This window comes from Colobus angolensis, unplaced genomic scaffold (assembly GCF_000951035.1).
Source record: "Colobus angolensis palliatus isolate OR3802 unplaced genomic scaffold, Cang.pa_1.0 Scaffold210, whole genome shotgun sequence".
Taxonomy (NCBI): domain Eukaryota; kingdom Metazoa; phylum Chordata; class Mammalia; order Primates; family Cercopithecidae; genus Colobus; species Colobus angolensis.
In genome coordinates this window covers 3697044-3713848 of record NW_012115267.1, presented here as the reverse complement: position 1 = coordinate 3713848, position 16805 = coordinate 3697044, and the positions used below count along the sequence as shown (strand labels likewise).

The 16805-nt window shown below is 45.7% G+C and overlaps 1 protein-coding gene across 1 annotated transcript in view; it reads right to left on the bottom strand.

Moving 5' to 3' along the window:
• Positions 1-16805, bottom strand: part of BLK (BLK proto-oncogene, Src family tyrosine kinase) — a 71855-nt gene that overhangs the window by 40002 nt on the left and 15048 nt on the right. The gene's annotated exons all lie outside the window — the stretch shown is intronic.

The following is a 16805-nucleotide window of genomic DNA, read 5'->3' as shown; positions in this document are numbered from 1 at the left end:
TTTTGGCAAATTGTCCTTTAGACATTTCATACAGTAGTATAGAAGTGTGTATTTCCCTGCACTTCCTTTAATAAGGGTTATTATTCTTTTCATCCTTTCTGAGCTGGCTTACAAAAAAGTGGTCTTTTACTTTTCAATCTCATTTTTTATTAAGCAAGCACTGCGCATGTAGAAAATCAGAAAATTCTTGTCTATGCAAAGGAAAAAAAATCAGTTACAACCCTACCACCCATGGAAAATCATTGTGAATATTCAGTGTATGCATTTTCAAAGGTGTTACATATAAATATACTCTTGAAAAATGGGCCAAACTGTTTATATTGTGTCATAACTTGGTTATTTCTGCAAGCAGTACAGTATAAATTATATATAAGTAAATATAATTTTGAACCATATTAATAACTGCATGCTGTTGTACAAATTTACCATTAATTTATTTAACCACTATTGGTCAAATAAGTTATTTTCAACCTTTGGCTGTTATAAGTAAACCCACAGTAAACATCTTGTAAGGTATATATTCAGTTGTCCAATATTTTTAAGCTATGTTTCCATAAATGGAATTATGATGTTCAAGAACATGCACATTTTTAAAGATCTTGATCTATGAAGCTAATGTTTATAAAGGTAAGACTGGTTTACATTCTCACGGTGATGAAGGAAGACAGTTCTCCAATCCCTGGACAATGGTTTATAACAGATAATAATGAAAAAAAAACAACTTTGTCAATCATCTGCTGAGTGAAAAGTGATGAACAACACAGTATTAATTTACTTTTCTATTGATTTGATCATGTACTTTATTAGCCACTTGTGTTTCTCATATGATGATTTGATCATCCACGTCTTCTACCACTTTTTACATTAAGGTATTTTTCATTTTCTCAATGACATGGAAGACCTCTTTATATGATAAATATATTTAATTTTTACATTAATGTCATAAATGTAAATATTTTTCTTAATTTAGTTTTTGCTTTTTAACTTACTAATGTTTTTTGTTTTGAGAGGGAGTCTTGCTCCTGCCATCCAGGCTAGAGTGAAGAGGCGCCATCTCAGCTCACTGCAATCTCCTTTTCCGGGGTTCAAGTGATTCTCCTGTCTCAGCCTCCCTAGTAACTGGGACTATGGGCACCCACCACCATGCCTGCTAATTTTTGTCTTTTTAGTAGAGACAGGGTTTCACCATGTTGGCCAGGCTGGACTCAAACACCTGACCTCAAGTGATCCTCCTGCCTTGGCCTCTCAAAGTGCTGGGATTACAGGTGTGAGCTACCATGCCCAGCTGAAATTTGTGTTTGTATTATGTGTTACAACATGGTATGTATTATGCAGAAAAAGCTGTCATTTCTATGTAGTCAATTTATTAATCTTTCCTTTTAATCTTTCCTTTGTTGTTCACACTTGCTAATGTCTTCCTCACTCCAAGATGATAGAAATATACAACTACTTAAAATCTTTTTCACCATTAACTATGAATATTTTAAATGTGTAAAAAAAGCACAGAAAGTAATGTGACACTGCTAAGATCAAACAGATATTCACATTTTGGTACACTTCCTTCCTTCTCTTCCTTTCTCTTTTTATGTTCCAGATACAAAGATACAACTAAAGATTGGTCATTATTTTCTCCTCTCTTTCTCTCCAAAATTAATAATTATCATGGAGTCAGTAGGTGTTAACCACGTATGATTTTGGATATTTATGACATGTATAAGCAATTATAGACAATATATATTGCTGCTTTGTGTGTTTTAGACTTTTAAAAAATGGCTTCATAATGTATGTAACCTTTTTGCAACTTGCTTTTTTTTTCCAAAAATATGTGATTTTGAGATTTGTTCATTGTAACACATAGATTCCCAGTTCTTTTTTTTTTTCTGTATCCTTTTCTATTAAGTGAATAAACTTCGTTTTATTCATTCATTTTCTAAGGGACAGTTTTTCAAAATGGTGAAATGCATTGGGATGGGCATCCTCATATACTCCCCCTTTTGCACGTATGTGAGAGTTTCTCTGAACAGCATAGGGAATTTAGAGATTTAATTTACCTACGGACTGACAGGGCAGTGGGCCATGTTCCTTCAGTGGCACTATGGATTCCCAAAACACTCCCCAAAGTGATTGAACCCATTTATCATCCCACCAGCAACACCTAAGAGTTTTCATTTTCCCCATGTCCTCACCAAACCTCTTATTGTCAAATATGAGTTTTATTAGTGGAATAGATAATAAATGAAATCTTTTTGTTTTAATTTGTTTTCCCTTGATTATATTTGAGATGTTCATGGGTTGTATGGATTCTTTGCCTCCGTATATGGCCTATTCATTTATTTTGACCATTTAGAAAAAGGTAGTTTTTTTTAAAAAAAAGCTCATTTCCAATGCTAACTAAACACATAATTTACCTAGAAATGTACCTAATAAAATATGTGCAAACTTGTATGGAGATGTAAACTTTACTGGAAGATATTAAAGAAGAAGGGCTTAACAAGAGGAAAGACGGATCTACCGTGATTAGGAGGGTTCATCATTAAGAGGCATATTACCTCCAAATTATTTAAAAATCAAATGTATTTCCAATCTATGTTCCAAAGGGTGTTTTTGAGGAATTTTACAAGCTGGTTCTCAAAATTTTATGAATAAGAAAAGGCTCAAAAATAGAAAAGATATCTATGAAGAAAAAAAACTCCAAGATAGAGAGGAGTCCCCTCCCAGATGTCCACACTGTTTGGACGAACGGAGGCAAGATGGTGCACTTCCGGGTTCTTCATCCCCCCCTCCCAACTTTTCCCCCCTCCCAACTTTTCCCGCGCGCGCGAAAATGCAGCCGGGGACCCGGGAAGGTGCAGACCAACTGGGCATGCACCAGGTGACATCAATCTGAAGAGACCAAGATTTACCTGGTCGCACCTGCGGAACACCCCACACACGCCCGTGCCCCGCCTATTGCCCTCCCACTCCTAGAAAAGCCGCTGTCCGCCAGTGAGCCACGCGGCCTTCCTCCAGCCCCACTGATGTCGGGATGCAGGAACCCCGTCCGAGAGCCCCACGGGGTGGGGGGATTCTGTCGGCCTTCTTTGCCGGAGGCCGACAGACTTCTTCCCCACACCTTAGGTTACCAAGATAAACTTGCAGTTTTGCTCCTGACCTTTGCCTACCCACTGGTTCTTTTGTGCTCGCTCGGCTGGTCTTAGAAAAACAAATCACACACTTACTAAAAGCTGCAGTGATGAAGATGGAGCGGACCAGGGAGTGTAAAAATAGAACAGGAAGTGAGCAGAGGGTCCCAGACAGACCCTCACGCACATGCTGGGGAGGCACTGCGGGTCTCCAGGGCAGTATGAGCCACTCGATAAATGAGGCTGAGAAAACTCTTTTCTTCACATAAAACTGTGGCCTTACTGCACAACCATTCTCGACTATTGAATCCAAATTGATTAAAGACATAAATATGGTCCAGGTGCAGTGGCTCACACCTGTAACCCCAGCACTTTGGGAGGCTAAGGCGGGCGGATCACTTAAGCCCAGGAATTTGAGACCAGCCTGAGCAACAGAGTGGGACCTCATCTCTACAAAAAAATAGAAGAATTAGCTGGATATGATGATGTACGCCTGTAGTCCCAGCTACCCGGGAGGCTTAGATGGGAGGATTGCTTGAGTCTGGGAGGTCAAGGCTGCAGTGAGCCATAATGATTCCATTGCACTCCAGCCTGTGTGACAGAGTGAGGCACTGTCTCAAGAAAAAAATCTTAATAATTGTAAATCAAAGGCAAAAATTAAAACTTTTAGAAAACATATAGGATATCTTTAGGATATATCTAATTATTTAATGACTTGACAAATCAAATATTAGATAACACATTTTTTAAAAGCCATCCTTCTTACTGATTTGAATTGCCTTATCACTTGCTCAATTCCCACATAATCACGGGCCTATTTCTGGACTCTGTCTTTTCCTGCATAGAATCACTTAAATTAATTACCCCAGTTTAATGATACAGTTTTGGTTCTTTTCTAAAAGATTTTCTTCATTAGTCTTTCTCATTAATTTTTCTGATATAACTTAAGGTTATAATTTTGACAAGCTATAAATTCCTGTATTCATTTTTATTGGCATTAAATTTAAATTCATATACAATTTTTGGAGAACTGGCCTTGCTAATGTTATTGTTGAAAAAAAGAAAGCTATTGATTTTTGTGTATTTCAGTTCTCTTACTAGCTCTAATAGCTTTTCAGTTGCTTGTCTTAGATTTCCTTGGAAGACAAATAGATCACCTGTTACGCCTTTTTGCTAAATGTGTAGATGTTGTATTACCTTTTCTTGTTTTGTATTACACTGGCAAGAATTCCCAAAACAAAGTTAAATTATCTCAATGTTAGCAGGCGTCTCTCACTTCTGAATTTGGCTATAGTCTTGCAGAAGAGATCTAGGAGGTTTCCTTTATATTTAGGTTACAACAGGCTTTTACAGGGACGCCTTTGATTATGTTTCCTTTTTTTCTTTTCTTCTTTTTTTTTTTCTTTTTTTTTTTTGACACGGTCTTGCTCCACTGCCCAGGCTGGAAGTGTGTGGCATGATCATGGCTCACTACAGCCTCGACCTCTTGGGCTCAAGTCATCCTCCCACCTCAGCCTCCCAAGTAGCTGGGACTATAGGCATGCACCACCACACCCGGCTAGTTTTTGTATTTTTTATAGAGACAGGTTTTCACCGTGTTGACCAGGCTGGTCTCAAAATCCTGAGCTCAAGCGATCCTCCTACCTTAGGCTCCCAAAGTGCTGGGATTACACACGTGAGCCACTGTGCCCGGCTATATGGTTCTTAACGCTAAGTTGTCTTTTCACAGTGGAATGAACCCTCCTTAGTCATATTAAACATCATGTTTGATTCAAATTGCTTGTTTTTTAGAAGTATTTTTGATTCTATATTAATAAGTCAAAGTTATCTGTGGTTTGTGGGTGACTACTTATCTTTTGATACAACTCAAAACTTTACATGAAAATAATATGTGCTCATTACAGAAAAATATTTAAATATAGGAAATTATAAAGAAAACATTTCCCATCACCCCAATACCCAGAGGCAATCTCTGTGAATATTTTGGTGTATTCCTTCTTAGTCTTTCTGGTAGTGGGGGCAGCAAGGGATATGCACATTTTCAAGTTGTTTGTGCAACTCAAATCAGCATACAGTAGAGTTTAAATGGAGTGCTTGGAGTGAGACAGCTCCGGATTCAAATCCTCACATTACAATTTACAAACTATGCCACATTTGTCAGCTTCCTTGATCTGTTCATGTCTCATTTTCTCAGTCAATAAAATTGAGATAATAATAACTACCTCACAGGGCTGTTGAGAGAATTAGGAAGTATAAGTAAAGTTCTTGTTACGGTGCCCAGCACAGAGGCTCTAAACAAACACGCACTGTTACGATGTTCTACATAAGCTGCTGTATGTTTCTTATCACTTAATACTATACCATAAACCTTTTTATATCATTCAAGCTTATAACAAATACCACCTTTGACATTTCCCTACTACATGTGTGAACATGTGGATGTATGTATACAGCTTCACCTAATATTTGTGTATGAATTGTCGCCTACATTTTAGAATTCTTCCCTCAGTGTAGGCTCTCGGAAGAAAAATTGCTTCAGTCCAATACCGTGGAACTGTTTCGCGGTTCCTGGTCTAGACTGCCAAATTGCTGTCCAGAAAGGCTGTGACAGTGTTCGCTCCCAGCAGCCCTACATGAAGGCAGCAAGGTCCTGGAGCACCCAGGGGAGTCCCAGAGAGGGTCTGACTCCTTCCTTTGAGGAATTCATTGTCCCCTGAACAAGAACTTTTGAGATAGATCTTGCACCAGGCTGGAGGCCACAGTGGGCAGCTCCTGCTCCGTGGAGCCCACATTCTAGTTGACGCAGGGAGGAGAGCGGGGGGGAAGGCAGACAGCAGACCAGCAAAGTAAATGGCCACTGATTTCTAGGAGAGGCAAGAGCCGCGAAGAAATTCAAACAGGATGGTGGGACAGAATCATCGCACAGGCCCAGGGCTATTCAGATAAGAGAAAGATCTCTCCCAGAAAGTACGATGTATGCTGGAGTCTTCAGTGGCAGGGAAAGGCTTTGCCAAGCACAGAGGGCAGAGCAGAGAGATGGCTCTAAAAGCGCACAGGCTTGACAGGTTCCTGGAGTAGGAAGAAGCTCCCCACACTTGGAGCGGAGCAGCCAGGGATGGCGAGAGGAGGGCAGGGCCCAGAGACCGGCTGGGGAATCCTTGGGATTTCTTTCCAAATGCCGTGTTGGACTATTGGATGGTTTTAAGGAGGGGCTGACTTACCTTTAAAGGGATCACTGCAGCTGTTGTGTGGAGGAGATTGTGGGGTGCCAGTGAAGCAGGACACTAGATGGGAGGCCACTGCAGGAGACTGGTGAGAGAGATGGCCGTAGCAGGGCAAGAGCGTTGTTAGTGGAAATGGAGAAGTGGATGGAAATGCTGAGATGCCAGCAACAGCGTGACAGTGACCTTCAGAGGTGCAGGGGAGTGAGACACCCCTCAATCCTCCCAAAGATTAAAATCTTCTGCCCCTCCCAGTCCACCCACAGTGGGGTGTCTGTGTTCAGAATCAGAACCCAGTATCTAGTGGGCATCTACAGGGAAGTTGTCTAAAAAATTGAATGCATTGCAAAAACTCACACGAAAGTGCATGTTCGCTGTGGGAAGCCTAAGCTCTAACAGGATGCACTGTCTAAAAAGCAATCCAACTGGTGCTTCGTCTCAGCTGGGGTTTGATTCTGAGGGTCCATGCTTTGTGGGGAAAGACCCCCAAGCCAAGGCCACTCTGTGCAGGCTGCCGGCACACCTGGGACCCAGGAGAACTGGGCCTGACTCACTTATTCACCCACCATGTACCCTGCACGCTCTCTTACCCCTCCCAGCCTCGGTTCCCTCCCCTGCAGAGTGAGCTCTGAGTGCCGGCATCTGTGGCAGGCCCTGACAGTGAGGTTGAAGCAAAACCAGCTCACATCTTGCTCTGATGATGCCTCTAGAAGCCCCCTTCCCTCCCTTGGTGGGCACAGGGCTGGGGTGCTCTCAATGCTATGGGACAATGCACTTCTCTGGCTTTCCAGAAGTCAATCTCAGCTCTGAAAGGTGACCCTTGACTCAGGTTCAGTCAATCTCAGCTCTGAAAGGTGACCCTTGACTCAGGTTCAAGCTATCAGGGCCTTGGGGGCATAGACGTTCTCCCTGCGGCAGAACCAAGAGCTTTGCCTGCAGCACCAGGGCTGTACCATGGGTGCTGCCTTGGGTGCGTTCAGCAGCCTGCAAGTCTCTGGCTTGGCTGGGAAGGCAAGAGGGTCTTCGGGAGCTGAATCCATCCCCTGCCTTGTCAAAGGCTGGGTGGCTGTCTCCTGCCCCCCCGCCCCCTCAACATGCTCTTTCCTCCCACACACCCAAGAAAAGCTCTCTCTCAAACATCAAGGGGAAAGCAGATGAGGCCAGGGAGGAAGGCTTGAGCTACCACAGCAGGAGGCTCTGGGAACCTGAAAGCATCTGGAGCATCCAGACGTGCTTGGCAGCTGGGAGGCTCATGCAGAAAAGAGGCCAGGGAAAGTGGCTGGTAGAAGTCAGAGAACCAGCTGACAATGTCACCAAGTGATGTGGCCACTTGGACTTCTAATAAATGTCTCAGACTTAAAATGGCCAGAGCTGAGTCCCTGGTCAATTTCCATCCCTGTGAATGGCAGCTCCATCTTCTCTTCCTCATGCTCTTTCTCTCCTATTCTGCACCTACAAATCCACATGCAACCCCGATTTCTGTTGGCTCTCCCATCCATAGGCAGCCAGGAACAGACATCTCTCTGCCTCGGCCGAGAGCTGGGTCTAAGCCACCTTCACTCTCTCCAGGATACACACAGCAACTCCTCCCTGCTCTCCTCTTCCCTGTCGTCCCACCCGCCTGTTCCCAAGGGCAGCCCACTCGGACCCTATAAAAACGTTAGGTCCCATCATATCACTTCCCTACTCAGAACTCCCCAGTGTCACCCATCGCACTCGGAGTAAAATCCAAAGTCCTGTATGGAATCTCCTCGACAAATTAAACATAGAATTACCATATGATCCGGCAATGCCACTTCTGGGTATGTACCCAAAATGACAGAAAGCAGGGACTTGAGCAGGTATTTGAACACTCATGCCCACAACAGTGTTGCTCAGTGGTGAAAATGTGGCAGCAGCCAGTGTCCATGGACAGATGAATGGATAAGCCCAATGTGGTCTGTGTGGACAGTGGAATTCAGTCTTACAAAGGAAGGAGATTCTGGCCCATGCTACAACATGGGTAAGCCTTGAAGGCATTGTGCTAAGTGAAATAAGCCAGACACAAAAGGACAAACACTGTATGATTCCACCTAAATGAAGTCCCTAAAGTAGCCCTATTCATCGACACAGATGGTAGAGTAACAGGTATCAGGGGCTGGGGGCTGGGTTGGGGAGTTAGTTTAATAGGGCTGCTATAACAAATATAATTCTTGGGAAAATGGGAGAAGACAGAAAATGCATAGGACCTATTAGATTGTCTTTCTCTCAATAGATCATTAATAAATGTTCCTTGAGGAGGTCAGAAAGATCCTCTGGGAGAGACAGCGATAGGGCAACCACCGCCCTTCTGAACTTTCTTCGCACCGTAAGGGGGAAGGGCGGTCGTGAGACCCGCCCCCAAGCTCAGGACTCAGGGGCTGTGAAGTCCCCACGGTGCAGTGTGGTCTGAGAGCGTCCACCACAGTGTCTGTTGGGCTTTCTGTTCTTTGTTACAGTGAGAAAGACATCAGGCCCTGGCACCCCCATTCTGCTTTCTGTTCACCAAATGGGACTACTCTAGGGACTCATTTAAATGGAACTGCAGTGTTTCTACTTTGCGTCTGACTCTTTCCTCTTGGTGTCATGTCTTCGGGGTTCATCCATGTGGCAGTATGTGAAGAAATTTCCTTCCTTGCAAAAGCCGAATGATATTCCATGGAATGTACAGGCCACGATCTGCTTATCAGTTCATCTGGGCATGAACATTCATTCCATCTACAGTGCCTGACATCCCAGGCACGGGACTGCACATGCATCTCCACATCAGGAGACAAAAGCCTCCCAAAGCCTTTCCTACAGGCAATGCCCCTGGGTATTCCCTATTCTATATGATTTTGTTTTTAAAATGCCAGTCAGGAGACAAAAGCCTCCCAAAGCCTTTCCTACAGGCAATGCCCCTGGGTATTCCCTATTCTATATGATTTTGTTTTTAAAATGCCAGCAGGAGCCCACTCAATTCCACAAACAACTAAAGCAATTCCCTGTTTGATTTCCTGTTTGAAGCCAGTGTTCTGAAGAACACAGACTGCAGGAAGCTGCTCTGGACCATCCCCACGTGCAGCACACCGCATATGACATGAGGCACTACAGCGGCGGGGAAAGTTGTATTTTAAGCGCTGATGCAATATTAGAAAAGACGAAAGTCTGAAAATTAAGGAGGTAAGCGACTGACCTATAAAGACAGAAAAACAATGCAGTTAAAGAAAATGGAAGGAAGGGGGAAATAGAGGCGGGCACCCAGATGAGGGCAGCAGCAAACGAAGAAGCCAAAGACAGTAAAAGAATGCCCCAGAGAGACACAAGCAATTAAAGGGGAGCAGGGAGGACCCCCGTGCGCCGGCTGCTTACTTTGTCCTAGACACTCCCCCAGGCCCTGAGGACTCAGGTGAAGTCACTGACATGCCTGACCCCTGGCACTACCTCTCATCTCCTGTTCATCCTCAAAGCCTCCCAGGAGGCCAACTTCCAGGCCTCCACTCTACAGGTAAAGAAACAAAGGCTGTCGGAGGTCAAGCTTGCTCAAGGTCCCTCAGCCGGGAGTGGGGCAGGGACGATGCAAGCCCAGGCCGCCTGGACTTCCAGGATCCATCTTCCTTCTGTGCTGTGGCCACCTCCACCCAGCCCAGGGGACAGCACACCCCACTTGAGAGCTTCCATCTCATGGCACCAACTAGCAAAACAGGGCAAAACCCTGAAAGTTCTTGGTACATTGTGACTGGGTGTTGCAGTGACTACTGGCCCCTGTGGAGAGACTAGGGGAAGGAATCCCAGAGGAGCAGCTTGTTGGGGGATGTGGGGGGAGGGGGAGGACTCCAGAGGTGGTGAAAGTGATGTGTGTGCATTGACCCTGGAGTGGGAGCTCCCCAGGAAGGGGAGGGGGCTGAGGTCAGCAACTCCTAGATTTGAGCAGGTAGAGCTGACTGGTGGGTTGGATCAGAAATGATCTGGGACTGTAACAGCTTCCTGGGCTCCTGCATATGATACAGAAAGTCTGAAACAGGGCCAGGAATCTGTATTTTTTACCCCCAGCCCCGTTCTGATGCACAACCCGGGCTGGAATGGGGCCCTCCTAAGCCTGCAGTGGTCCTGCTGCACAGGCATATCCACCAGCAACTTCCAGGATGGGTCCAGAGAGCAGGCTCATGGGCTGCTCGAGCCCAGAGGTGGGCGCAGTGCAGTCACAGGGGCTGGGTGGATGGAGAAAGCCCACAGTGGCAGCTGTGGCCGGGAGCAGCATCTCTGCACAGTGTCACTTGCACCTTAGCCTCTCTCCCAGCTGTTTCCCTCACTGCTCAGAGCTCAGCATGCAAGACGGATCCTCCACTCTGCTCTTACAAGGCTTCTGAGACCTGGGATGACCTGCTGGGCCTCAGATCCCTCGGGGAGGCCATTGCGGGGCTCCGGCCTATAGCCCCCAGACACGCTTGTCCTCGTGTTTAGCATCCTTCTGCCTTTAGGATGGGACTAAGATACCAATGCCCCTCTCATAAAGGACAAGTGGGTTTTCTCGCGTTTGCTGGGGCAGCAGACAGGGGCACCCCGTGGACAGATCAAGGCTCTATTTACTGAGTCGTGTCTTTCAGCTGAATTGGAGCAACCATTAGACTCAGTGACAGGTAGCTCATGGTCAAGGTGACCAGGGATAGAGACCTTGCCCAGACCCTGTTCACTTGAAATAACAAGGATTTTCCTCCGCTCAATTCCTGAGATACCGAAACAGAATGGTTCCTTGTGCCAGAAGGGAAGGTCCGATCCCCTTGGCAGATCCTGTGTCATTACGAGTTTTATTGGGTTCAACATCATAAAATACCACAGCCATGGAGACCTATAAAACGCTCCAAACATTTCCCTCGCAGAAGTCAGGCCAAGGAGTTGAATTATTTCCAAGGCGCAGGCTTCTCCGAGTGAGGGGAGACTCTGAATCCACCTGGGCCGGGCCCAGCTGCTCCGTTACCACAAGCCCCCTTCACACAGGGTCCTCATGCAGTGCACGGCGGCGGTGTGGGCTGCCCACCAACCACACTTAAATCACATGGAATTCAATAAACGTCTGCAACCTGTTCTGAGCGCCACTCTGTAACTCTGGCTGACTATTTAGAAGGCCTTTTGGGAATGCAATGCCTCAAAGTCCTCCCTGGATCACTTGGTATGAATTTTGCAGCCCAAGGTGCAATCTTGTACCAGTCACTTCATCTCATTGTTCCTGTCTCCTCTGTGCAATGAGGGCTGTAGGTGGATGGTCTCTGAGTTGCCTCCAGCCCTAACATTCAGGGGCTATGTTTGCACCACAGATTTAGGGGATGCTGAGGGACAGACAGCCTGGGCTCTGCTCACAGCTGTGGAGGAAGAGGGTGGAGCCTGCAGATGGTCCAGCCCTGGCACTCTTGTGCCCTAAAGGAGCCCGGGGTAACATGGGGCTCCATCAGGAATGATGCTCTGGTTTCTCTTCGCCTCTCCACTCCCTCTCAGTCTCCACCAGGATCCACGAATCACCAAGGTCTTCGTTGCTGCAAGCATCAGCCTCGTACCCCTGCCTTTCCATCTCCCCCTCCCTACCATCCACACCCACTTCAAGACACAGAGGTGCCAGTTCCTGAGCCAACTGCGTGTGGTGCATTGAGGGCGAGCCCTGGGACCCAGCGTGCTCTGCTGAGGCTCAAGGCCAGAGACCATTCTAGGTCATGGGCATGGACAGGAGGGATCTCGTAGGAGGATAAAACAAGAAAAGTAAATATTTTATCAAGGACAAAAAATAACTTCAAGAGAATCTTGCTTCAGCCGTCAATGAATAAATAATTCTCTTAGAAAGGCAATCACATTATGCAGCACATAAGACCTTAAAATTGAATAATCTGGCTAGCCGTGGTGGCTCACGCCTATAATCCCAGCAGTTTGGGAGGCCGAAGTGGGCAGATCACTTGAGATCAGGAGTTTGAGACCAGCCTGGCCAACATAGTGAAACCCCGTCTCTACTAAAAATACAAAAATTAGCTGGGCATGGTGGTGGGTGATGCCTGTAGTACCAGCTACTCAAGAGGCTGAGGCAGGAAAATCACTTGAACCCAGGAGGGGGAGGTTGCAGTGAGCCGAGATTGTGCCACTGCACTCCAGCCTGGGTGACAGAGCAAGACTCTGTCTCGAAACAAACAAACAGAAATCCAAAAGCCTATGTAATTTGCAGTAAAATTTTAAAATCTTTCTGAGCCTCAGTGGCTTTATCTATAAAGTGGAGGATGGAAATATGTTTTCTGCCTGCCTTGAAGGATCAAACTGATAATACTAAAATAATTTGTAAAGCATGAAGTCCCATATAAAAATCTCTGTGGGGATCAAACTGTAAAACCTAAATGATTAGAACTGTTGGTCTTTCAGACTATCCGCGTCTGGGTCAGATGGCTGACATGTTGTCAGAGTGATTTCAGGGCGGGGTTTAGGATGAGGAATTTGACGTGCTTATAATGATATTGACTAGACCTTGTTAAGAGATCATAACAAGTTCTGCAAAAGAGCTAAACAAACAACGCAGTTCTTTGGTGTCCTCTATGGGTTTGCTTAAAGAACTAGTCTTCGTTCAAGATGTCGTCCACACATCACCAATTCTGTACCCATTAAGTCATCCCTTCTTCTGATCCCGCAGCGCTTCTTACAGACCAGTAGCATAAAACTTGCATGTCTGCCTTCTAAACTAGACTCCTCCTGGGCTCTTCAAGGAATAGGCTTTTTTGTTTGTTTGGTTGTTTATCTTTGTATTTTCAGGCCCCATCTTACCACTTGAAACACTGTAGACATGCAGTAAATCTTTTTCTTCTTTGAATGAATAAATTAAATCATCAAACAATCACAGAAAACCCAAACGTAAGAAAATGCTTACTTTTATACCTCCCGACAGTATCCTACTGCCAGAAAGAGTAAATAGTTTAATTTACCAAGACAATGGTGGAAAGATGTCATTCATACCCGCAACCAGTGTTATCCTAAATACTGATTATGGAGCATTAGCCAATACTTTGGGATCAAGAGGGCACATTGACCTCATGTTGAATGTTGCACTACATCTAAGACGCTCAAAATGAAAACATAATTTTCTCCTTTTTGTTGCATGACATATTTTGTTGTTTGCCATATTTCAGGAAGTCCATCCCCTTTCATGACTGCCAGTTTTCAACAATAATAAGTGGGAAACCCAGCAGAGATGCCCAGTGGAAGAAAGAAGAAGAGAAATTGAATTACACCGCATGTTCTTTGCTCCAGGTATACACACTTGCATTTAAGGAAATTTAAGACAGAATTTCTAAGAGAGAAAGGAAATCAAACTTATTTAGGAAGTCAAAGTCACTCACTGGTGCCAGAGTTTGTTGTTAATAGAAACTGCTGTGTGAAGAGAAAAGGCCGAACTGTATTCAGGAAGTCAAATGGGCTGAAGTCTTCCACTCGGTTGGGTGGAACTTTTGGGTTTGGTCTCTTGAATTTCAAGGTTTCTTTGGCTCCTTCAGTCTTAAGTAATAACGTTTCAGTTTGGTAAATACGGCTGACCTCCTATGATGAATGCTTGCAGCAGGAAAGAACAATTCACCAACCACAATATTTCTGTGTCAGTCTGACTCCCTGGTGGGAAATGCAAAGCTTGTGGGTATTCCTCTGTTTTAAAAACGTCAAAGCATTTCCTTTAGTGAAGAACCACGGACGGCCATAATCAAGGCAGAATCTCGTACTTTAACACATTAGCAATTAGCTTTGGTTAAAAAAGTAGAAATAGAAGCAACTGCCTTGACAAAGAGGCACTTTGTTTATTTATTTTATTATTTTATTTTTTTGAGATGGAGTCTCTGTCATCTGGCTGGAGTGCAGTGGTGCGATCTCGGCTCACCACAACCTCCACCTCTGAGGTTCACGTAATTCTCCAGCCTCAGTCTCCCAAGTAGCTGGGGCTACAGGCGGGTGTCACTGTGCCTGGCTAATTTTTGTATTTTCAGTAGAGACGGGGTTTCACCATGTTGACCAGGTTGGTCTCGAACTCCTGACCTCAAGTAATCAGCCCACCTCTGCCTCTCAAAGTGCGGGGATTACAGGCATAAGCCACCTCACATGGCCCACAAAAAGGCACTTTAGCAAAGTGGGTGCATGCACACAGACTTGACAGCAAGACAGATTGGGTTCAAATCCAAGGTTCCCCACATGCTTGCTATGTGCTTTTTGGTGAGTACTTCTGAGTTTCAGTTTCCTCATTTTTAAAATGAGGATAATATATTCCCCATCCCATTACTGGACCTCTGTATGTAGGCAAAGATCTTTCAATTTCTTTCATTTCAATCTCGGATTCCCAGAAAGGGGGAAAGAGACAGAGAAAGCTGGGTCTTTTAAAAAACATTTTTGGGGCCACAGCCCCCATTGAGAACCTGATGGAACTACAGACACTATCCCTATAAAATACACTTATCATGTACATGCCAAATTGTGTGCCCAGCTTCAGGACCTCTCCCCCGACAAAGCCCCACAGTCATTCATGGACTTCTGATTAGAAATCCTGGTTTAGATGATGGGACAAATGCAGCCAAAGCCTTGGGGCTTGTTTCCTTATGAGTCATCTCCTTTCACAGAGAGGAAAGTCTGCTCTCCGGCCAAAGACCACGTCAGTAACCCTGGCCAGCAAATATGGCTGTCAAGGAGCTGGAGTAGAGAGACGAAAAACCCAGGTCACTATCACACTGACCTAAAATACAATTCAAAGCTCACCCCACTCCAGCCCCCAAATGACTGTTTCATCTCCCCATATCATCGTAATTCCTTGAAGGGATTAGGAATGGACACGCTCCAGCTCCACAATGTAATTTAGAACGACTTTGCAAGCTCCATGTTATTTTTTCAATCATCAGCTGCTATAGCGATAAAAAAAATATGGAAGCAAACGAAGCACCCGATTGGAATGGTGACAGGAGAGTTCACACAGGGAAATATGCAGGCCCCAAAATGATCATTTTGAGTCCTCAAAAGTGATAAAAAAAATAGCAGTGGGAAAGATGGCCATGTGCTGATAAAAAGAAAGAAAAAGAAAAGAGAAGAATCGAACGTGTTACATTCTTTATGATTCCAGCAATGAAAACTGTGCATCAGATAAATCAAGATGAGTAGCTCTTAGGTAAAAGTGTTAGGTTGGCAGAGTTATTGATGGTTTATATCTGTTTTCAAAATTTTCTAGGATATTATACAATGTTTACAGTTTAAAAGTCAGGAGAAAATGACACATCTGTGCAAAATCAGGCTGTTCTTCCAAGTGGCTGTGGCCAGCCTGCCCCTCTAAGTGGTCCAGCTCTTTCTGTGGCTTCTCTGGTGATTAGGCTGAAAAGGCAGCCGGGCCGCCGCAGACCCGGCAGAGCCTCCCCAGGCTTAGACAACCACAGAACCCAAGTCGGGTGACTGGAAACAGTGGCAAGGGCACAGTCACATCGCAGCGCCCACCCTGCTTCTTATCAGCCCCCGTGCAGTTCAAGTCTGCCACATGGAGACCGGCTCACGGAAGCAGGTGGGGCATTTCCATGTCTAAATCCATGTCAGCCTCTGATTTTTGGATTCACGTCATCCATGAACTGGCTGTGAGTCAGATATCAATGACCTGTCCAGGGCAACAGCCGTGTGGGTTGTGGGTGGTTAAGTCCCTGGGCTGCCAAGCCCCAGGCCAGGCAGGCTTCCTGCTGGCATCGGTTGATGCTGGAAACAGACCTGGGGTCCCCATGACATCCCTTCGGGTGCTGTGAGATTAGCTACTCCCACAGCAGCCACTGAGAGAGGGTTGCCAACTTTTCCTGCAGTGTAACCTGAGGGAGAGGTAGCAGCTTCAACAGCAGGCGGCCGCTTTGACCTGGTTAAGGATTAGGGTCAGCACCTGAATCATTGTTATGATGCCTCCTAAGTAATAGCAGCGCCAGCTGGACGCAGCTCATGGCCCGCTCGCTCCCCACAGGCTGGGCTGCCAACTACCTCCTTTGCCTGCAGCTGGGGGGAAGCGATGAGTAGGAGGCACAAAGGGCCCCCAGCATTTCCTTCCCAAAGCTCTCAGTGGATGGACAGGCACTTCCCTCGAGCCCTGAGAAACCCCTCCACCACGGCTCCTCTGGCCTCTGCAAAAATGAGCTGCTCCCTCATCTGATGGCCCCAAAGGGCAGGACCGGCCCCCGTCACAATTGCATTTGGGTTGGAAGGAGAGATGGCTGCACACAGCTGACACTACAGTGGCTGCCTTATTTCTGCCCCCTGAGGCCCAGCACAGTGTCTGGCTTTCTGCATATCCCCATAAGTAACGATTGACTCGTGACAGTTCCAATGCCAGGAGACCTGAAGGCAGAGGGAATACGGGAGAGGACTGACATGAAGGACCTTCTGGCATAGGGTGGACAGAAGTGGAAAGCGAGGAAGAAGTGAAAAGCCACTGGTGGGGGCTGGAGCT